The sequence below is a fragment of the Podarcis melisellensis genome, assembly GCF_964234715.1.
Source record: "Podarcis melisellensis genome assembly, chromosome: 12".
In the NCBI taxonomy this organism is placed as follows: Eukaryota; Metazoa; Chordata; class Lepidosauria; order Squamata; family Lacertidae; genus Podarcis; species Podarcis melisellensis.
In genome coordinates, this window is record NC_138544.1 from 29833492 (window position 1) to 29856558 (window position 23067).

At 43.3% G+C, this 23067-nt stretch overlaps 1 long non-coding RNA gene across 2 annotated transcripts; it reads left to right on the forward strand.

The window, feature by feature from the left end:
- Positions 1–291: 291 nt before the first annotated feature.
- LOC309353879 lies at positions 292–21380 on the forward strand. 2 transcript variants are annotated; one of them, XR_014162108.1, is made up of 4 exons: positions 292–535; positions 11427–11500; positions 16119–16187; positions 18673–18866. It is a non-coding gene; the product is annotated as an uncharacterized lncRNA (long non-coding RNA). The 2 variants fall into 2 exon arrangements; XR_014162107.1 differs by lacking the exons at positions 16119–16187; positions 18673–18866 and adding an exon at positions 21085–21380.
- The last annotated feature ends 1687 nt before the right edge of the window (positions 21381–23067 follow it).

The following is a 23067-nucleotide window of genomic DNA, read 5'->3' on the forward strand; positions in this document are numbered from 1 at the left end:
GCAAGGCCAATTCTAGCTAAGCCTAAGGGTGGGTGGGATGGGAAAACCGCTCAGCTGCTGGGGCGAGGGGAAAAGAGGGCGGTCCCTGGGCGTGCCTGGCCTTAAGTAGCCCAGGCCGCGCCTCCCCTCACCCGCCGATTGGCGAGCGGGGTTGCAGGCACGCCCAGGGATTCCCCAATTCTCGTGGGGGCAAGGGAAGCCCCCGCGAGTGTGGGAGGGTCCTGCCCGCAACACCCTCTCCTCTCCAGCCTTGGAAAGGGCTTTGCCCAATCTGTTCCCTACCGCTGTGATGTTCATACTTGATGATAAAAAAAATATTGCTGTTTTCCCCAAGATGCCTGAAAGGTCAGCACCAAAGTAAAGTGTAACTACTTTCAGCTATCCTGAGCACAAACACCTGGGCAATCACTTTTATAGTATCTAATGACAATATGGGGTTCTTTATTTATTAGTGTCCTACTTTACAGAGGACAAGTGTCTGCTGGAAGGACTTCCGGAAGATAGTTCTCTATTTGATGGCACCTCCTCTGCAAAGGTAAAAGCTGCATCTGTTTCCCTGCCCATTTTGGTCTCTGACCCCATTCACCACCACTGGCATGTGACTCTCAGGTTTTCCACAAGGGAATATGCCCCTTGGGTGGAAAGCAGTTTCCCCACCCTTGGTTTAATAGCAGAGAGACATCTGGTATGTGTGGCACCTCTGTATTTCCCTGACCTATTGCTCAACTGATCTTTTTGCCACCCCGGGAAATCTCTACATCACCCTAACTTTCCACTCCTAATTACTGTAGCCCAGACAGATTTTCACCATTAAAGAGAAGTTGAGAAACTAGACTTTGAGCGGATCTACACACAGGAAAAAACCTGCTATAAATCAGTCATAAATTAGATCATTATAACAAACAAACAAAACAAAAAACCACCCGATGGAGAAACACGTATAAAAATTTCCTGCTCTCTGTCTCCAGCTGGTGTTGCATGTTTATAGTGCATTCAAATCGCCGGTTCTTTACTAATGTAGCTGAGTCCTTTGTATTATTATTTTTTTTAAAAAAATGGTTGTAGCTTTCACAGATATGTAGCTTGTGATCCTCCCATTTTTACAAGTAAAATTGAAACGAAGTCTTGAACTCCCATGCCTTCAAATGCTTTCAAACACTTTGCTTCAAATTTCCCTTTCAGCAAAATTCTGTAGCAACTCTAATGACAAGGCTACATTAGGCCTTGTCGGACATTCTCCACAGGTACGTTTCACACACGGGAACCATGGAGGCAACGGGGTCCAGCCTGGACATTATACACACTGCTGGACACACCCCTGACCTTGGTTTGTACAGACAAAGGTCTGTAAAGGGGGCACCTTTCTGTGAGCATCAGTGGTGGTATGTGCCTATTGATGTTGGTAGAACCAACAGTAGTCCAGCCAGACCCATGGAAAGACAATGCAAGAGCCAGTGACTGGCCGAGCTAACCAATTATTATTTTGCCCCTACCTCCTTCCTGTTGATATCTAAGAAGGCAACACTGAGACTACGGAGGAGGAAGCTAACGGAGACGGTGGTGGAATTGACACACATATAAAAAATGCTGTGGAAATGCTTTTTTAAAAAATGTTTTGAAAAATACAATGAATTTTGCATAGCTCACTGTCGCCATCTGGTGTCACGTTTGTATATTGCACTGTACAACACATTTAAAGTGTTTGATTTGCAGCTGTTTAGCTGAGTCCAGTATCTCTGTGTAAGCATCACCACCTGTATTGGATGAAAGTAAGAAGACACGCAGGTGGGGGCTGGCTGAGGGAAGGCTGAGGTTGGTGGGGCAGTGCCCCACTTTCACTAATGGACCGGCCTTCACTGGTGTAACTATATGTATATAGCTGGTCCACAAGCTGTACATGTATATGTGCTCTTTGTAGAACACTAGCTACATAAGTAATGATGAGTGTCTAAAGTGGTTCCTGCCGTCATCATGTCTTTAATGTATGTACGGAGAATGTCAAAAGGGCCACCAATGAGTGGAGAATTAAAAAGAAAAAAGGGCCGGCCCTTAAAAAACCGGATCTCTGAAAGTCTTCCTCTAAATTGATTTCAATTTTCCTCCTTTCAAACGTGTTTGCTGAAATCTTAATGACTTTGACCCCTCTTCTCCAACTCGTTATGTAAATGCATTGGCTCTTCCACACTGACACAGGAGGAAATTTGAGCGGGTGAAAAAGGTGCTTGGAGTTAAAAAAATTGTTATTGGCATCTAAGAGAAAGTGTTGTCAGATTCGGTTAGGATCATCGCATTCCCGCCTTGATTCCAGCTGTCATACATACAAGATGAGAATGCAAATGGGCTTCCATTATACACACCGGGCTCCATCATGGCGACTTCATCAACTTGGTTACAATCATAACAGTGCAAATGCAAATTCGATCTGCAGTAACAGTAATGAGTGAAAGGGCAACATGGAACTTAAAAAAAAAAAGTCTCCCAAATGTCCAGAATTTTTTTTTTAAAAAAAGTCTGCTTCCAGAGAGTTTCATTTCACTTCTGAACTTTGCTACTTTATTCATATTACCCTAGTATTCACAATTCACTGGCATATAGTGGCTGGAGCACTGGATTGTGCTTCGGAAAATGTGACTTCCAATCCCCTCTCAGCCACCAGTGAAAGTCAATGGATGGGCTTGAACCAGTCAATCTAAGCTTAAAACTATCTCACAGAGTTGCTATCCATCAGTTGCTGGAAACCACAGGACGGGGGTGGGGGTGGGATATCATGCTCTGTTTCTGCTTGTGCATTGGTTGGCCACTGGGAGAATGCTGAGCTAGATCTGCCATTGGCTTGATCCAGCAGGTGCTTCTCGCGTTCAAAGGAGGCTAATATGAGAGCCACATGTTCTGAGCTCCTTAAAAGAAGGGAAGATTTTAAAAAAATGAATGACATATTTATAAGATGTTTCCCTTCAAAAAGGAAGACTACAATTTCTTGCAGAGGCTTCTTTTTAAATTTCTCTTCCACATCATCACTTGGTTCAATTTCACTCCAAAAGCAGTCTATTGCGGTGCTAATCTGCATAACATGATGGGCTCTTAGACTCACTGTGATTTGATATTCTAGGATTCCTTACTTGTATGTTTCTAATTGTTTCCTTTCGGTGTATACACATTGTGAATTAGCTGGCCATTCATTATATTTGTGCTTCTGAACCTGTATACTGGTGCTCCAGAGGGTTCCAGAAAAGAGCCTGATGTAACTGGAACCCCAGCTTTGAATTCTCTTTTTCTTCACCCCCTCTTTCAGTGGACTCTGTTCAGTAGTAGATAGAGAAAGGGTTGAGTGTTTTGAGGGAACAGGAGATGTTTGGATGGCTGTAGGTGCTGGAGCTGGAGGAGCAAAGAGATAACGGGATATTAAAGTGGAGAAATAACGGAGGCAAGACCACAGAAGTCTTTTCAATAAGGAGCATGTGGTGGATCTGGGAGCAGGGAGGAAGTCAATCACATGATCCAGAGGGAAGGAAGAAATACAGGATGTTGGTGGCAGAATGCTGAAGGGAACACTCACAGTGGTGCCTGGACCTAGCAGAGCAGCTCTGCCATAAGCCACTCATCTCCTTATGCCAGGGTGATGGCTTTTTCAGCCACATTATTTTGTGGGCAACCTTCTGGGGTCCAGATCTTATAAGCCACTGCCTCAGTATAACATTTCCAGTTTACGTAGTTGTCATGGGTACAAGGACGCTTGGCATCTCTCTTTTTTAGAAGACCTATTGCTTCACATTTCTTTCTCAGTTAGGCTGGGTGTATTATAGAAGCATTACAGCTGACAGAACACTTTGCCAAGTACACTTGCCTTTTCTTTTTGTCACCCAGCCTTATTAAATTCTGCCAGCTACTCCCAGCTGCTAGCTAGAGAAAGTGTTTATTTAATCTAATTAGTGATTAAAAGGATGTGTCTCCTTGTCATTATTCAGTGGTTCCCTGTCAGGACTGTAAACACCTGTGTATGGAGAGCATCATGTTATGTTTCTAAAATGGGAGACTGCCGATGGAAGATCTGATATATACAAACAGAATTAGAGTAGTCAAGCATCCCACTTTCACAGAAGCCAATCAGATGCCTATGGGAAGCTTACAAGCAGGTAAACTTCATTTCCCCCGCTTGTGATACCCAGCAAGTCATATTCTTAATAATAATAATAATAATAATAATAATAATAATAATAATAATAATTTATACCCCAGCCACTCAGGGCGGCTCCCAACAGAATATAAAAAATACAACAAAAGAGCAAACATTTAAAACTTCCCTAAACAGGGCTGCCTTCAGATGTCTTCTAAAAGTCAGATAGTTGTTTATTTTCTTGAAATCTGATGGGAGGGGATTCCACGGGGGGGGGGGCCCACTACCAAGAAGGTTCCCTGTAACTTCACTTCTCGCAGTGAGGGAACCGCCAGAAGGCCCTCAGAGCTGGACCTCAGTGTCTGGGCTGAATGATGTGGGTGGAGATGCTCCTTCATATAGCCTCCAACACTGGAGGTGGAACATATCGATCACAGTTAGTAACGAATGATAGCCTTATCCTCCGTGAATTTTTCCAGTCCTCTTTTAAAGACATCAAAGCTACCAACAATCTCTGTCTCTTGTAGGGAAAGAGTTTCCTGGAAAATTGGGGTCTAAAAAGAAAATAATAAGGATCTAATGTGAAAGAACCTGTGCTCATCTGCCTAGAAAACAATCTGGTCAGCATGAGCACTTATCACACATGTGCAAGAGCTTATTTCGCATTCCAAGCCAGACAATCAATTTTCATGAAAATGAAGCTCAGTTCCAAACAAGTCATACACAGATTCATATTTGGAACCTCAGTGACATCACCAGCGCAGTACTGAAAATTGATTTGGCAGAGGAAGGATTTGAACTCAGCTATCCTCCTAAGTACAACCCTTGTGTCTCTAAACTACACTGAGGCCTGGTTAACATCAAGAGATGGTTGCTTTTTCTTCCAGCATCTATTTTTCTTGATGAATGTATCATTTGAAAGCACACTCAAATGACAAGGGTTAATAGTGCTGGTTCCCACATTAAGATGTCCTCTGGAAAACTCAAGTTTGTTCGGAGCAAAATAAAAAAAGAGGACATTCACCAACATGAAACATACACAATTAAATTGCCAGCCATAAATCCAGTACAGACTCAAGTACCATGTTCTATCCATCACAATTAAATATCAATATGATCTCATGGTAGTATCAAAACAAAATAGCCATGTAGGATAATGGTGATGATTAGTATTATTATTAGTAATATTATTAAATTTATTACCTGCTCTTCATCAGCAGATCCCAGGATAGGTTACAACCTTTTATAATTAAGTATTAAAAACAGTTAAAACCAATTACTGTTGAAGGAATAGGGTGGTTCTTGAAAACACACATATCAGGCATCAAAGGTCAGGAGAAAGAGATGTGTCTTCAGCATTTGCACAAGAAGATTTATTAATGAAAAGACAAGCAAATCTATACAATATCCCTTGAGTGGCATAAGGATAGCAGATGTGTCAGTGAGAAAACAATTCTGGGAAATTGTGGCTCAAACCACATTTCCTATTATGCTATAAAAGGTGCAGTTATGAATAAATTAATTGGTTTTAAAAGGGCCACAAAAGCAAAGTAATCTCAGCTGCAGGAATGCCTTTTCTTTAAAAGGCATATAAAACTTATAGCACAATTTATGCATTTTCTTCTACCACCACAAATGTTGCACACGGTGGAGATGGTGTCAGGAACGCATTAAGAAACAGCAATGACAAAAAGCAAGCTCATTTATACACCTCTGCTCTGAACTGCTGTTTCTCATAACCAAAGCTGGCTCAGGAACAAAACAGACTAGATGTGCAAAATAATTCCATTATGGAACGTGTCAAAATCCATCCTGCCCTGATTCTGCCCACAAATAGGACAGGCATGGATGACTGCCATGATGAAATCTCAAAATGATCTTGGGGTAGCAGCAAAACAAAATCAAGACGAGGAGCAATGCTATACAAACATCGCTGAATGGTAATGACTGGCCAGTTTATTTCCTGAAATAACTGAAACTTGAGACAAAAGAATATTGATCTGTAAGAAGGCAACACCAGTGCACTCATTGATGCTTGCCGTCAGGAAGGAGTGTCTCTCTTGTGGCAGAGCAGACCCTTGTTTTCATTTCTCTGTGTGGTGTGCTACTGTGGGTTTTGTTAATTATACTGCACCATTAGTGTGCCTATCACAGGAGCAGGGCAAGTCGTACCACTAGGCTAAATGAGGCAGATGATAGAGGCAGGACGCAAAAGTGTGTGTGCCATGCAACCTGGCCGGTGCTCCCCCCCCCCCCCGGGACGTGGGTGGTGCTGTAGTCTAAACCACTGAGCCTCTTGCGTTTGCCGATCAAAAAGTTGGTGGTTCAAATCCTCGAGACAGGCTGAAGGTGAAAGGCATTTCTGTGCACTCTGGCTTCCATCATAGTATTCTGTTGCACCAGAAGCAGTTTATTCATGCTGGCCACATGACCCGGAAAGCTGTCTGTGGACAAATGCCAGCTCCCTCGGCGTGAAAGCAAGATGAGCACCACAACCCCATTGTCGCCTTTGAGTGGACTTAACCGTCCAGGGGTCCTTTACCTTTTTACCTTTTTACCTGTGCCCTCTAAGCTAGCCTGCTACTCTCAGGTGCAGTTGAAGGTGTTGTCCCATCACCAGTGTTGGGTTTCTATTCCTTTCACTGTGCAGATATCATGTCTGTGTTATGCATTCCAGTATCAACTGTTGGAATCATGGGAGCGGTTGTTTACTATACTCTGTTTCCGTTTGTTTTTGCTTTCAATTCTGACTTCTCTCCGAGGAAGACGAGAGAGGAGACATGTTTTCTTTTGTTCTGCCTTATGCTTAATAAGGGACATGGGTTGCGCTGTGGATTAAACCACAGAGCCTAGGACTTGTGGATCTGAAGGTTGGCGGTTCAAATCCCCATGACAGAGTGAGCTCCCGTTGCTCGGTCCCTGCTCCTGCCAACCTAGCAGTTCAAAAGCACATCAAAGTGCAAGTAGATAAATAGGTACCGCTCCGGCGGGAAGGTAAACGGCATTTCCATGCGCTGCTCTGGTTCACCAGAAAGCGCCTTAGTCATGCTGGCCACATGACCTGGAAGCTGTACGCCGGCTCCCTCGGCCAATAAAGTGAGATGAGCACTGCAACCCCAGAGTCAGCCACGACTGGACCTAATAGTCAGTGGTCCCTTTACCTTTGCCTATGCTTGATAAACGTAGCTTAGTTCTTACAACCCCAGCTTAGCTCTGACTGCGTTTTATCTCTGCTGAACTCTGGATGTGTACTCAGTGTCTCCAAGGCATGAGTCACTTTAAATCATAGGGGAAGGCTGTCGGAACTCCCTAGAGCTGCACACCAGTGGGAGGGAAAGGCTGGAAACGTTCCTGTTGTTTGCCTGGAGGTTGTCCTAGCCGTCGGCCAACCCAACAACCAGTGCTGGTGAACAATGCAACTGCCAGTCCAGTCAACTTCTGTACACAGAATGGAGAGTCAGTGCAGTACAGTGGTTAGAGTATCAGACTGGGAGACCAGGGCTGAAGTTCTCTGGGTGACCCTGGGGCAGAGGACACACTCTCTCCCAGCTACCTTGCAGAGCTGTTGCAAAGATTAAGTGAGGAGAACCATGTACATCACCTTGGACTTCAAGGAGGAAACGTGAGATATCAAATAAATAAATAAGTAAGCAAGGAGTGACATTCTTCTTTTGTCTCAGGAAGCAAAATGTTTTGGGCCAACCTTGCATGCCTCTCAGGACAAGCCCAGGCAGCTGCTTCCCAGAATCTAAGTTCAGCACTTATGCTCTATATCACTGGTGAGAAATGGATGGATGGATGGCCAAAATATAAGAACGTTAACAAAAAATAAAGCAGATTTTTGGTGGCACCCCATTTGCCCTAATGGACTAACCTCCATTGCTGTAGCCCACAAAAGCTTTTTCCATAATAAAAATGTGCTTGCTACTATGGTGCCATGGGACACTTTGGTTATCCGGTGCTGTGCCCCAGCATTTATTTGGTTATTCTGACCCCCTTTTTCATAGAGAGATAAGAGTTCAGTGAAAAGGTCACTTCATATTCAAGCAAAGAAACAGCCATTCCAATGAGCAGCCTAACAGTCTGTTGCTTACAGCTGCTACATATGTCATTCAACAATTTCATCTTTCCTCATAAGCCTTCTGGCCTTTCTTGTTTTTGTAAAGGTGAAGGGTGAGACAGGCAGGAATCTAATCTCTTGCTTGCTACTGGTCACTGTGAGGGCATGAAATGTGGAAAATTACTGGCTACCAGTAATATCCCTGGAATTTTGTAAGTCCTAAGTTGTGCTTATTTCCTGCTCTGTCAATTGCTGCTCTGTGAGGCGATTATTTGGGTCTCCTAACAGCTCTCAGCACGCTTAAGACACCACATCTCCCAGAATTCTTTGGGGAAAACTATGACAGTTTAAAGTGGTATCATAATGCTACAAATGTATGGTGTGTATGAGACCATAAAGAGGATAATCGGGGTGGCTGCTAATAGAGTCATTGACATAGGATGCTGCCTTGCACCCATTCAAACCATTGGGCCATCTAATTCAGTTCTAACCAACAGCAGCTTTTTGGGGTTTCAAGAAAGGGTCTTCTTCAGCCCTACCTAGAGATGCTTGGGATTCAACCAGGGATTCACCCTGGATGCAAGGCACATGCTCGGTCACTGAGCTATGGTCCTTCCAAGAACTGCTGTACTTCACAGCGAGATAGGTGTGCTATGTCTTCAGAACCACAGACCGGTTAAAAAGCTGGTGCTCTTTTTGAACAGCTGCTGATTCATTAATAAACATTGCACTGCAGAGCAGACTGTAACCTGCTTCCTGTTTTGCACAATGCTTCTCTTTGACCTAAGAAGTATCGTGGGGTTCTCTGTATCGTGGCAGAAAAAGGCTGGAGCAAAACAGGACAGTAATTGAGCTGCTTGAATGATGTTAAATGTACCTAGCTATTCTAATCTTCTGCTGGTTTGAAGTGTAACGCCTTTCTCCTGCCATTGCTGAAAGTGAGAGTCCTCTTGCATACCTGAGATTTCATTGCTATATTCACTAACATCTTTTACAGAGAAGCAGAGCCAGTTGCATCATTAAGCAAAACTGGGCAATAGTTTGCTGCCTCTTTGGTCCCCAGTGCCACCCAGTCACCACTTCCCACCCAGCCACCCAAATCATAGATGGCTTTCCAGACACCCCCTCCTGTCCTCCTGTCTGCCACCATCCTTCTGCACTGCCCAGTTTTCTCCCTGTCAATTTATTTGCCACTGCTGGTGCCGCAGTAGACAATAAGCCATTTCACAGTCTGGCTCCTCCTCCTTTCTGTTTCATGGGAGCCAGTGTGGTGTAGTGGTTAAGAGCGGTAGTCTCCAAATCTGGGGAACCGGGTTCGCGTCTCCGCTCCTCCACATGCAGCTGCTGGGTGACCTTGGGCCAGTCACACTTCTGTGAAGTCTCTCAGCCCCACTCACCTCACAGAGTGTTTGTTGTGGGGGAGGAAGGGAAAGGAGACTGTTAGCCGCTTTGAGACTCCTGAAGGGGAGTGAAAGGCGGGATATCAAATCCAAACTCTTCTTCTTCTTCTTCTTCTTCATGCTGAGAAGTGTCAGGGATCCTTCAGAGACAGGCGCTCTAGACAAGGTGGTCCAGAATATTGCCTGCACCACTTCAGCCTTGCTGCTTTGGCTAGAAATCCTATTTTACATTTAATTTAAAGTTACTGGAATGTTTTAAATACTTAATAGCCTATTATTATTATTATTATTATTTTGAAGAATAATTTCTATTTTTAAAAGAATATTGATGCAATCCCCTGGGCTATGTTACCCATAATGCCTTGTTCTGAAGGACCCCAGTCCTTCCTCAGTGCAAGACAGGTGGACTGGGGTCTAAGACATAAAGCAGTTGATGGGTGGAAAGGGGAATGAGCAGGGAGGAGGGGGAAGTGGCAATATCTGCAACCACACAACACGCACACACAATTTGGCCCAGAGACATAAAAATATTCCTTCCTTCCTTTTTAAAAAATATACCATGCTGGGAGTTTTACCAACTTTCAGAAACAGGCATTCTTTGCCTGGCCTTTTCTGCACACAGAGACCAAAAGCCATAATGGAAAACAAGATCAAAGATACCGCTGTTTTCTTTTCACTCCAAAGGATTGCTTGGCTAAGCTGTGCGGCTCAAGGTTATGTAACAATTCTGTCAGTGCAAGTCAGTGACTCTTGCTCTTTTAAAATCCCAGTAGAAGAATTAGGCTATAAAGCTGCACTTTATTTGAAGGAGCACATTTTCAAGATTCCCATAGTCAAGTAAACATTGAGCAGATTCCTGAGACTGATTCATTTTCACTTGGACAGGAGTCAAGAACAGTTACCTAACAATCTTAAACGAAAAACAAATTTATCTTCCAACTCTTTTTTTCCCTTTCAATGGCTAAAGTTAACACAGCGCATAATTAGACATAATCACATTGTAGCCTTCTCCATCCTATCTCATTGTAGGGTTTTGGTGCAGCACAATGAGGTCATGTTACACACTAATCCATAGGTGGGCAGACTTCAAGCTTTCGGGATCTACTTTGATTTTTTGTTTTAATGAGAGAGAGAAAGAGAGAGAGAGAATCCTGAGACCATTCAGCTGGAGCTGAGTGAAAAACTTGTTTCATTAGGGACAACAAATAATGAAGGAGAGGATACCTCTGAACAGATGCTCAGCCCTGAGATTCCTTATCAGTGCTAGAACTGAGCTCACAGTCCCATCACACAAAAATCGACTTCTGGATGTATGCATATTTATGCACACTTTCCCCTAATATATGCATTTTGTACACATAATTGGTTAGACAAGTGTATGGCAAAATTCAGAGGAAGGAGAATTACAAAGGATTTACATAGCTTGTCACTGAAATGCAAACAAAAAATGAATTTCTTTTCCATCTCTACAATCCAAAATGGCAGTATCCCCTGCCTCACCTCACACCTTCTACTACTTCAGTCCACTGACCAGATCTATTTCTGCCCTTTTAATGGCTTAAAAAACACAGAAATATATATAAATCCATGAAGGCAACACCTATGATTGGTTGTTAGTTGTGATTATTGTTAAAACAGAATCTCCACTTTCAAAGGCCGTGTACCAGATCCTAGGAAGAAAACTGAGGTGATGGCTTTGTCTCTTGCCTTTTATTTATTTTTGTGAAATAAATAAAATAACCTGCCTGACAGGGAGGATCTGTATATGAATGAACAACTCAGTGTGTTTTTTTGTATTATTATTATTATTATTATTATTATTATTATTATTATTATTATTATTATTTTGCAGAGGAGCATTCAAGCAGCCAGTCCTTACCAGCCAGTCCAAGGTGGACATAATCTGACAAGGGACACACCACACAGGTTTGCTGCTCATATATATCCTCTCTAAACAAGTTGCTGCCATTGCAATGGTATCAATGCATTTTAGAAGGTTGTTATGCTTGGAAGAATTTGTTGCCTCTCATCCAAATCTATTCCTCATTGTTGCTCTGATTAAAATTAGATAAGACTGTATATTTACCAAGGGCCGTACAAACCCAAGCACAGGAGGATGATCTGTCAGCTGAGGCCACTGCACAGTAAACTAATGACAGGTTGAGATTAGAGTTGCAATTCCATTGTCTGCAGAGCAGACTTTCTGATTACTCCTGATGCCTTTTTATTTCTGCCCTGCTGCGTAAAAGTGATAAGCGCCCATAGGAAACAATGAAGAAATCCAGGAACGTAGAGTAGTAGGTCTTATTTGGTGTTGTAAATCAGAATAAATTTGCGAATGGACAAATGGGAAAAGAAGATTCCAGTCAAACTGGAAGCAAAAGAAGAGGAAGAGGAAGAAGAAGAAGAAGACGAAAAAGAAGAAGAAAGTATGTTTTCCAACTCTATCAAGAGCCCTGAAACAACCTTTCCTTACTCCCAGAGAATCAGCAGGTTTTAGTGCAGTTTGCACCAGCTGAGATTAAATCCATGTTGCATGGGTGTTCTGCACTGGCACTCCCACCCCCCAGAGAGATCACATTGTTCTTGTATGTGTTGTTTATCATCTGTTGCATCTTTTGGTTGTTTTGCTGAATCTGCAGCTGCAGGTTGGGCAACGATGTTGTTTTTCTTCACCTAAATGACCTCCAAACATATTCCTCATCATTTCTGACCTGTGTTTTAGGAATCTGGCAGATGTGAACACATAAATGCTTTCAGCGAGCAAACCGTGATCCAAAGCAGGTGAAACCCCCCGCCCAGCCCCCCCACTCTTTCTTGGAGAGCTTGCCCAATGCAAAAGTTCAATGAAAGTTTAGTTCAGTTGCAAAAGATTACAAATAAAAATTGAGATCACCTCAAACATTTTAGATGGAAAAAATTAACGCAGGAGGGCTTAAGGTGTTTCCTGCATCTCATGAACAAATGCAATGCAGGGTCTCTTTCTTGTTGATCATTCTTATCTGCCACAAATACTTTCACACACAAAAGCACACTCAGAGGCATGTTGTTTGAAAGGCAGTTGCATTCAATGGCAATAATAAACCTGACCTTGGTTGATCTTCAAACTATTGAAGATTTCTTCTCACTAGTTGTGTGTGTGCACACACACAACATTCAGGGATGCCCATTTGTGCAATGGAAATCTGCTTGCCCAGTGAGGCTTCTGGTTTCTCTTCTCCACCCTGCAGCCCATCTGTGTACACCCAGAATCTGCTCTGGAGGGTCCCCCAATGCTTTGAAGCAGATTTGGGATGTATGAAGGAGTCTTCATGGGGCGGGGGGAGAAGGAAAAGCTCCATTGCACAAGCAGATGTTGGATCGCATCCATGGAATTTTGTAATTTTAATATAATACAGTGGTACCTCGGGTTACATACGCTTCAGGTTACAGACTCTGCTAACCCAGAAATAGTACCTCAGGTTAAGAACTTTGCTTCAGGATGAGAACAGAAATCATGCTCCAGAGGCACGGTGGCAGCAGGAGGCCCCATTAGCTAAAGTGGTGCTTCAGGTTAAGAACAGTTTCAGATTAGGAACAGACCTCCAGAACGAATTAAGTACTTAACCCGAGGTACCACTGTAATAAATACACAGAAGCAAATATACTGAATGAGAAATTGTCTGTATCAGGATTACAAGCATTATTGCATGTAAATTTGGACTCTGTTAAGCTCTATTAAGACCACAGGGAGTGGTCATTAGGAGTTTTGGAGCAAGGTGCCACCAGTAGGCAGATGACACACAGCTCTACTTCTCCGAAACATCTGAATCAGAAGAAGCTATCAAAGCTCTGGGTTGGTGTCTGAATGCAGTGTTGGACTAGATGCGAGACAATAAATTGTGCTCGAATCCTGGGAAGGTGGAGACTCTTTGGGTGGGTTGTTCCCATGTCTGGGAGCTAGGCAAGCTACCTGTTCTGGATGGGTTTGAACTCCCTCTAAAGGAGGGCCAATGTCAGACTGGACTGAAGGGGACGAGGATGAGGAGGAATGGTGGTGATGACACACACCCCCGCCCTTCTCCTGAAGCTTCCAGAGAAGAGGAAGGCAGAACTGAATTACAATAGTGGTTTGAGGAAGGTCACAGCTGAGAGACAGGTGGACAAAAGAGTTGGGAGGTGTTGAGAGAAGAGAATGGGGAGACAGAGACAGAGACAGAGCACCCAGTTGACATGTTATCACTGGAGATAAATGATCATTTCTGACACACACACACACACACACACACACACACACACTTTCACCCAGAACCCAGCGTGCATTGAAAGTGGAAGAGCAAAGGACTCAGAGAAAAGTAGCCCCTGGTGGCCATTGTAAGGGGAAGTGCTGTTGTTAGGAGGGGGGGGAGCTCAGTCGGAGCAAGGCCATTAACCTTAGAGGCAGCATACATGGGCCTCTTGCTGTGAATACTGAATAAAGACTCGGTAAGAGCTTCCTTTTCTACTCCTTGGCTGTCTGCTGTGAGGTGGGGTGGGAAGGATTAGAATTCACAGAAGCCTGACAACCAAGTATCCTCAGTGACTGTGAATGCTTTTTACCAGCTTAGTCTTCAGCTGCAGCTGCTCCTGGGCAGGGGTAGCCTGACCACTGTAGTTCATGCATTCATAACCTTGGGGCTGGATTATTGCAATGCATTCCATGTGGGGCTGCCCTTGAGCCTGGATAGCAAACTCCAGCTGGTGCAGAATGTGGCAGTCAGACACCATTGTCAAAACACCTACTACTGAGCCAGGTTCAAGGTCCTTGTATTAATTTACAAAGCCCTGAATAGGTCCAGGGTACCTTAGGGACCACCTGAACCCTTATATCCCAGCTTGTATCACTGAGTTTATCGGTGTTGATATATGACTGTTTGTATCCATTACTTGCCTAGAAAATTGCATTGCAAAATCAAATGTATATTTCAAAGGATAGTTTTGTTCTGGTTCTCATATTGTTTTGGAAAGTGCAAACTGGTGAAGGTTTGCCTCTAAATGTGAACTGAGTTAAATTTCTCTGCCATCCCTACATGATGATGTAACAGCAAAAGCCACTTAAGGGGAAATAAGGGCCAGTTGGGTGTGGTTGCCGAACAGTGAGACAGAAGGATCTGTGTAAGGACAGAGGTGGAGGCTTCTCAGGAGCTGCCTGGATTGAAGCAGCCATCTCCTGCTTAAGCAGAATCAGGATGGGGTGGAAGGGAGAGGACTGTTTTTATCGTTGCACAATGCATAATTGGCTTGTGGGATTCAATGGAATTCTGTCTCATAAGATGTAGTGATGGCCTTTGCCTTAAATGGCTTTCGACAGAGATTAGACAAAATCAGGTGCATCAGTGGCGATTACTCACCATACCTAAATGGAACATTCATGTTTAGAGGCAAGATACCTCTGGATTCCAGATGCTCCAGCAAACAACAGGGGGAGGGCAGCTGCCTTTTTGACCTCATTGTGGACAATTCAGAGCAGAGGCAGCCAATGCATTGTTGGACTCCATCTCCCATTAGCCAGTGTCAGTGTGATCAGTGTTCAAGGATGATGGGAGTTGTAGCCCAACAACATCTGGAGGGCACCTACCCCTTGTTTAGGATGCTTAACTGGATGGGCCTTTAGTCAGACCTAGCATAACTCTTCAGTATTTATCAAAAAACCCCACATTTTTAACCTGCTTTTTCAGGACACACTGTTCTCCCAGGGAGGTTCATAGCACAACAACTACTGCTACAAACAAACATCCTATTCATACACTCACCCCACTAATATATAAGCAGCAGCAATCAAGATACTTTTAAAAAACATTTAAAGCACGTGGCTTCTCCCAAAGAACCCTGTGAATCTACAGTTCCCATGACTCTTGGAGGTGGGGACCCATGTGCTTTAAATGTACGGACATAACAAAATATTTAACAGCACATCACATTGAAATTAACCAAACACATCCTGGAATAAAAATGTCTTGAGAACAAGCAATGATGTGGTCATGCTTATTGTCCTAGAAAGGGAGATCCAAAGAGTTGGCTTCACAATCTATTTTTTCTGTTCCCGGCGATGGAGTCAGGTCCTTTTACAGGCTGGAATTAACAGTCTTGCGTGGGACTCTCCTCTTTAAATGCTAATTCATAATTATTCACTTTACTCAGCAGAATGACCAGGGGTGAGTGAGCCTCCCTCCTCATTCTGCTGAGGCAAAGGGGCTAAATGTCTGCCCCCCAAGTCCTGCCCTGATGGCACTACCACCCTGCTCTCCAACCTCAGACCCTGTCGCAATTTGTGCTCAAGCAAAGCCGACCTTTCTCAAAGAGAATGGCTATGAAAGCAGTGCCTCCTTCTTTCTTTCTTTCCTTCCTTCCTTCCTTCCTTCCTTCCTTCCTTCCTTCCTTCCTTCCTTCCTTCCTTCCTTCCTTCCTTCCCCAAAATAGGCATGGATCATTTTCAAGACTTAGGTCCGCTTGAACGCAAGCAGACACATTTTTGTAAAGCTTCCATATCTATGAATCAAAAATCAATTCCTTTTGCCTCTGACAGGTTTCTCCCGAAAGAAAGTGCAGCGGTGCACAATAAGAGATATGGATCTGTTTTTACAAGGCTCTTCAGGTATTTTATTGTGATCATATCTTGGCAGGCACAAGGATTTAAGACAAAGGAACAGGGCTCTGGAAAAGGATCATTGGCAGCTGCAGAAAGACCAGAAGGAATTCCAAGTGCTGCGCTGAGCATTCTGGGAAAATGGCAAGAGCAGCTCAGAAACATATGAATCTGCCTTTATACTGGGTTAAATCATGGGTTCTTCTAGCTCAGTAAGGTCAACACTGACTGGCAGAAGCTCTCCAGGACACTCTGGCATGCAAAGAAGATGCTCTAACACTGAGCTGTGGCCCTTCGCCTTACGGTTGGTCTCTTGGCACAATAAACTATGGCAATTTCACTGGAAATTATGAAATGAAGAAAAATGAAAGTATGCATCCCATACAACCTAAGGATTGCCTTTGTCTTCACCCTTCGTGGCAATGATGTACTATTTAAGCAACCCCTAGTGGGCTTTCATACTGTGGATCCTGTAGATCGAAATGTGGCCAATTCATTGTTCACCGAAATCACTGAGAGGGGCAAGATGATTGGGAGATTAGTGCAGTGCAAACGCAGCAGCAGGAGCAGCAGCTTGGCTCCGCCGTTGCATTTGCACCACAATGACCTCTCTGCTGCCTCACCTCACTCTGCCAGGAAAACTCTCCCTCACCTTGAAAGCCATTTCTGGCTCTGGTGGACCTCCACCACAGACTCTCCTCCTTCCTATTAGATTGCCGTGCCTGATCAGGGATGATGGCATCCAGAAAGAAGGCCAAACTTTCACCACCGCTGCAGTACTAGGACCAGGGCTGTTTTTCAGCCAGAACTCACTGAAACTCCGTTCTTGCACCTCTCAGATGAGTGCCATTGCTGTTATAAGAGAACAAGGGAGAGGTTTGTGATGGGTTCCGGCACCTTTTTTTCTAGAAAAATAGCACTGACTAGGACTATGGGGCTATTTCAAACACTTTATGGAGCAGGTGAGTTTTGAAGAGAGATCTTGCAGGAAGTAAGGGAGTCGGTCTCATTAAGCCATTCCAGTAGACAGGTCCAGCCATAAGAGGCAGTAGGAGAGAAAAGGTGGAATCATTTCAGAAACCAGAAGACCTTTGGACAGCTGGATAATAATAATAATAATAATAATAATAATAATAATAATAATAATAATAATAATAAAAAATATTTATACCCCACCCATCTGGCCGGACTTCCCCAGCCACTCATTTATACTTTCTTTCCACGAGCCTGCAATTTAATACAAAGTGCCGTAGATTGTTTATGCACCAGAAGTTTTATCTCACACCAAGATCTCATAAAAAGGCTTTTACCAACATTAAAGGAAATCCTCACACAAAGGACATGCATTAGTCCAGAATCAGGGTAACAATAAAATGCAGAGTGCCCAACTCATAAACATTCGGCACCCTTATTAACTATGCATGGGCTTCCTGCAAATATTCAATTGAATTGCCATATAAAACTGGAGACTTATGTGTTGGTGAGTTTATAGGTTGTTGGGATGCTATGAATAAATAATGGGTTAAGGTTCCTTTGGAGAATTCGTGAACATTTAAATATTGGACCTTTAAATTATGAAGCCACAATAATTGTGCTTCCCCCAAATTTAATTTTTCACTCGCTGACACGTTGCTCAGAGCCCTGTAGCTGCACAACCTCACTTTTACTCAATTGGATCTGCAGAGGAAACCTGCTCAGCCCATTGCTCCTGCACCATGTCTACTGATTCTGGCTGTAGGATAGTCAAATGGAGCCACCAAGCTGTAGATGGCCCACTAGTCAGATACCTGATCATCCCCACCATTGCTTTTTGAACCCTTAATCAAAACTTAGGAGGATGAGCACCTATTGGGTCATAAGTTGAAGGATGGATGGTGGCTAATAAATTAAGGTTGAATCCTGACAAGACAGAAGTACTGTTTTGGGGGCACAGGAGGCGGGTGGGTGTGGAGGACTCCCTGGTCCTGAATGGGGTAACTGTGCCTCTGAAGCACCAGGTGCGCAGCCTAGGAGTCATTTTGGACTCACAGCTGTCCATGGAGGTGCAGGTCAATTCTATATCCAGGGCATTTGTCTACCAGCTCCATCTGGTATGCAGGCTGAGACCCTACCTGCCCATGGACTGTCTTCCCAGAGTGGTGCATGCTCTGGTTATCTTCCACTTGGACTACTGCAATGCGCTCTATGTGGGGCTACCTTTGAAGGTGACTGGCCTAAGGTCACTCAGCAAGTCTCATATTTGAGCAGGGAATTGAACGTTGGTCTCCCAAGTCCTAACACACCACTCTAACCACTACACCAAGGTGGTTGAACTCTCCGAGAAGGCCATATTTTTGTGATATCTTTCCTTTCTGTCATGACAGCCAAAAAAAAAAGGTAGTTAAAATTCTAGAATGCAGCCACGTGTAAATGTTTTCTTGTACAGCAGCAAGGATATGGAATTGCTACTTCCAGAAACAACTCCTGCTGACCTGCCATGGTTTTATATCCACAGGAAGCAAACACAAAGCGGACTTTGCAAACCATTAAAAGAAGAAAAAAGAAAAAAAATTCTTCCAGATGAGCCACTTTGCTGGAATAGATTCCTCCCGGCACATTATCTTCCAATTTACAAAACACAGGCATTACAGATTCTTTGAGCATATTCGAGGAAGCATGAAAATACAAGACGAATGTCTGCCGTAACATAGTGGCATCTTAACAGGTAGAAGATGCTGACATCAAAGGGAGTTAAAGATGTGAAACAGAAATATAGACAAGGCTCCTTGTAAATATTTTGTGTAGCTTCCCTTGATGATGACAAGGTAGCTGGCTTTCTGCGCTGTTCTGGCTTTCCTGTCTCTCTGGTCCTGTGTGTTAGTCAGGGGTGCCATGCAAGCTTCAGGTGCTGAAATTTCCTTTTCTGTACAACTATTATAGGTGCAAGAATCTTGGGGAAAGACCAGGGCTGCCTGGTAGAGCATCTCTTTTGCCTGTAGAAGGTCCCACGACCAATCCCTGGAGTCCCCAGGTAAGGAGCTCATCTAAAATCCTGCAGATCTGTTGCCAGTCAGGGTAGACAATACTTTGCTAGGTGGACCAATGGTCCAACTCAATACGCAACAGCCTCCCAGGCTCCTATGCCCCCCTTCATATACAGTCACCCTAATGGCACCTCTTCTCCTTAATTAGCTGGCATGAGATTTATGGCATAAGACCTTGGGATTTGGGGCAGATGACTGTAACGCTGGGATCAGAAGGACGGTTACACCAAGCAAAGCTCAGACAAATAGACTCATTCACAAGGTATCAGGAACATAGGAAGCTGCCCCATACTGAGTCGGACCACTGGTCCATCTATCTCAGCATTGTCTTCTTTTAAATTTTTATTTATGCTTCTCAGGTTTAGACACTTCACTAATTTGACAATCATTTTAACATTTCAAAACTTGACTTCCTCCCCCCCCTTTTTTGCGGTTCCTTAAATTTATTTTTAATATCTTGTGCATGCCCAAATTAACTTAATTTGCTCATTTGTTCATCTACTTTAATTATATACTCTTATAAAACTGCAAGTTATTACAATAACCCTGCCAGTGTTCTTATCTGATTACAATTTATCTGTAAATATTCAATAAACCATTTCCATTCTTTTCTTTAAAAGTTTGTTATCTTGATTTCTTATTCTTCCGCAAAGTCTCGCCATTTCTGCATATTCCATAAGTTTTTGTATCCATTTTTCCTTTGTTGGGACTTCTGCTTCTTTGCGTTCTTGGGCGAGTAACATTCTTGCCGCTGTAGTCGCAAACATGAATAGGTTTCTATACAGTTTAGGTAGTTCTGTCCCTATAATTCCCAAAAGAAAAGCTTCCAGGGACTTTTTAAACAAATGTTTTAAACATCCTTTTCAATTATCGCAATATTGTCTACACTGACTGGAATCAGCTCACAACGGTCCAGGCAGGAATTTCTCCCAGTCTTACCTGGGAAATGCCCAGGATTGAACTTGAGACCTTCTGCATCCAAAGCAGATGTTCTACCACTGAGCAACAGCCTTTGCCCTATCATGTTAAACGTGGCCTTCGGAAAAGGGAAAGGACTGGCAGAAAGTTAAGACTGAAACAAAGTGAGCATGACTCCAGATGTTGCTGGCTTTGATTTGAAAAGGAGTAAGTGTGCTTCAGTAGGCTGGTTGTTTCATTTTGTGAAGCATCTTTAACAAAGGAAACCGCTTTGTACCATAACTCATATCAGAAAGGTTCTGTGTTCATTGTTCCCAGATGTATTTTGAGGGTGCGTCTAGGCATGGAATCAAGAGATCCACAATCAAATCTCCCCCTCTTTTATACAAGTTTAACAGCAGGTACAGAAAAGCCTGAATATTAGTGGCAGGGTGTGTGTGTGGGGGGGGTGTAACTTGTTCCATGTTGCCAGTTTCCTGGTAAATATCTTCCCCCAAGTGCAATTTGCCCAGCCAATCAAAATATGCAAGCACCATTACTGTATGTTTTTCTAAGCAGCAGCTTGCCCTAGAGTAATTTTCACTGGGAAAACCATGCAAGACCAAAGGTTGAGTCCTTTCCCTGGCACTATGGTCCTGGACCACAGGAGCCAACTCCTACGGGTTGAGGGGTCTTCGTGCCCCCCGTTAAAATATTTGAGGAGGACAGGCCCCCCAAAGTTGATGGGCATTGCCATTCAAATGGTGTGTGTGCACCGCATCATGTGATCAATTATGCGGGGTGGGGCTTACCTGCTCCCCCCAATATTTTATTCAAGTTGTCACACATGTCTTAATCAGATTCTCCTCATGCTGCAACTGTCATGAAAAATAATTAAAAATAATGGAAGGAACAGTTCTCCTAATCTCACATTTAGTTTGTCCCCAATGAGATGTTAATGCAATATACATGTTTATCTGTTTCAGATTTCTCCCCAACGATGAGAAATCCTCCAAACCTCTCAATGCCTTATGAAGAAGTTGGACAAATAAATCTACCATCTCTACCAAAGGCTTCATTTTCAAAAGATGCACTTAAACATTTTAATACAAATGTTCATAATAGGATCAAGCGAGTAACTTCTCTGTTTTCCCTTACACAAATAACAGCCACTTTGTAAATCTAAAATGTAAAATCTTCAGATGTTGCTTGCTTTTGAGGCTTTTCCTGGCTCAGTTAGAAAGCTGGATGTTTGATAGATCTCTTTGATCTCTCTGCCAGGATATAGGAATGATGATGGAATGCAGAAACACATACATTAAAAAAGAAAACAATATCAAAGTCTCTCGGTTTCATTTAATGATCCTGAACAGTGGAAACAGAATGAGTTTGAAAAGGGCCTTCCCTGTGAAAAAATATGCCCCTTACATAGTTGGTGGCAATGGTAGCTGGTGCCCGTTCAGACTGGTTGGGCCAAATTCAGAGTATGTGGAGATAGAGGAAATGAGAGGCAGAGCCAATTAATTCCAGGTTCATCCCCGTCCTCCCTTCTGCTGAGTTCTACAAGGGCAATATTGAGACTCAGCTATACAGCGGCCAATAAAAAGTTTTAAGTGTGTTTTAAGTGCAATGTACAATGGGACACTAGATGGCGATGGTGAGCCTTATGGAAAATTCAATGTATTTTTAAAAACCCTTTTTTAAAAAGCATTTTCAGAACGGTTTTTATATGTGTGTAGATTCCACCTAAGATCATATCACATCATACATTTAAAGCACTGTGGTGCCATTTTAAACAGTTATGGTTCCCCCCCAAAGGAATTCTGGGAGTTGTTCAGGGTACTGGAGGCTCCTGTTCCCCACAGAGAGCTAGAATTGGTAGAGTTTCCTGTGAAGAGGGATTGACCATTGAACCACTCTGAGAACTGTAGCCCTGTGAGGGGAATAGGCATCGCCTAAGAATTCTCAGCATCCTGAACAAACTACAGCTCCCATGATTCTTTGGGGGGAAGCCATGACTGTTTAAAGTAGTATCATAGTGCTGTAAATGTGTGTATGTGTCCTTAAATGTATTCTGTTACTGTAGGCAGAAGAAGCTGACAGCCAGCACCACTCTCTCAGCTAGTTGGAAGTAAGAAGGCAGGCGGGTGAGGGCTGACTGACAGCAGACTGAGATTAGTGGGGCTGTCCTCCATCTGCCATAACAGACCAGTCTCCAATGTGTGGGTGGGGAACTCTGGGAGAGAAAAGGAGGCAACTGGGGGTTTGTCAGCAAATAAGATGCTATTCTCTCCATCTACGTCTGAGGGGGGGAAACAGACAGGAACACTTTGCTAGTATATTTCAACAATGCCAACAAACCTCCAAAATATTTGCTTTGGGTACACTCGGCTGCTTTTCAAAGATAAGGGTTTGTTTTCCTTACTAGGTACATCATGTTCTGCCTGCTGAAAATGGAACCTTATTCCTTGCACCTTTGGATTTCACTGTTCTTGTGCGCAACATGGCAGCATTTATTTGTTTAAAAGCCCTGAGAACATGCAAGGGGAAAGAGGAAGGAAGGAAGGAGAGTGCCTTCTCTCAAGAATACCTTGTTCCCTGCCTGCTCAAATAGATGGGAAGTAGCCCACAACTTTAGACAGCGAAGAAAACCATTTTGAAAAGTGTCTCGTTCAATCAAAGTTAGAAAGGTGAACTGGGGTGAGAATAATTTTCTCAACATGCTTCCTGGTTATTATTGACTGGTAACTTTATACCCATCATTGTCTGGGAATTCTAGCAAACCCAAAAAATCAATACAGTTTTAAAATCAGTGCAGTTTTGAAAGGTTCAGTCCGCCATCTCGACTCAAAGTGACACCCAGTTGTAGCCAATTGCAAAAAAAAAATAATCTACGCAAGACATTTGTAATCATCTAGTAACTAGAGTCCAGGGCCATATTCACACCATACATTGAAAGCACTATGATA